This window comes from Chrysemys picta, chromosome 5, assembly GCF_011386835.1.
Source record: "Chrysemys picta bellii isolate R12L10 chromosome 5, ASM1138683v2, whole genome shotgun sequence".
NCBI classification, from domain to species: Eukaryota; Metazoa; Chordata; order Testudines; family Emydidae; genus Chrysemys; species Chrysemys picta.
Window position 1 is genome coordinate 64088044 of NC_088795.1, and position 403 is coordinate 64088446.

At 33.5% G+C, this 403-nt stretch overlaps 1 protein-coding gene across 9 annotated transcripts in view; it reads left to right on the plus strand.

The window, feature by feature from the left end:
• The window catches only part of GRIA2 (glutamate ionotropic receptor AMPA type subunit 2), a 128718-nt gene extending 128524 nt beyond the window's left edge, over positions 1-194 (plus strand). For all 9 annotated transcript variants that reach the window (XR_010601823.1, XM_065597886.1, XM_065597881.1 and 6 more), the window contains one exon: positions 1-194. This exon is cut by the window's left edge and continues 658 nt beyond it. The gene's annotated coding sequence lies outside the window, so the exon portion shown is untranslated.
• The last annotated feature ends 209 nt before the right edge of the window (positions 195-403 follow it).

Sequence of the window (403 nt, forward strand, 5' to 3'; positions counted from 1 at the left end):
CTTTAGGGCATCAGTTCCATATTTTTGAGAGCCAAATATGTAAATGATGAGGTGAGGAAAATAAATAAATAAAAGGTTCAAATCTTGTAATTTTAATTGTTATTAAAACTTTACTGTATAGCCTATTCTTTAATATTTGGTGTTAATATCCAATTGGCAATGCTTGACATTTGAAATAAACTTTTTTCTATGGTTTTATTTGCAACTGGTCCAATTAATTTTGCAAGCTACAGTTGGGTTATAAGAATCTAAAATGTAAAAGGACATTGTCTAGGTTGGGCCAAAGTTTTATGTCCTCCCAACTGCCTTACCCTCAGCTCATTTTGAGCTGTTAAATTCCATGTTTTATTTAGAGATGGACCCGAGCCATAACATTCAGATCTGCATTTCGGATCCCCAGAGG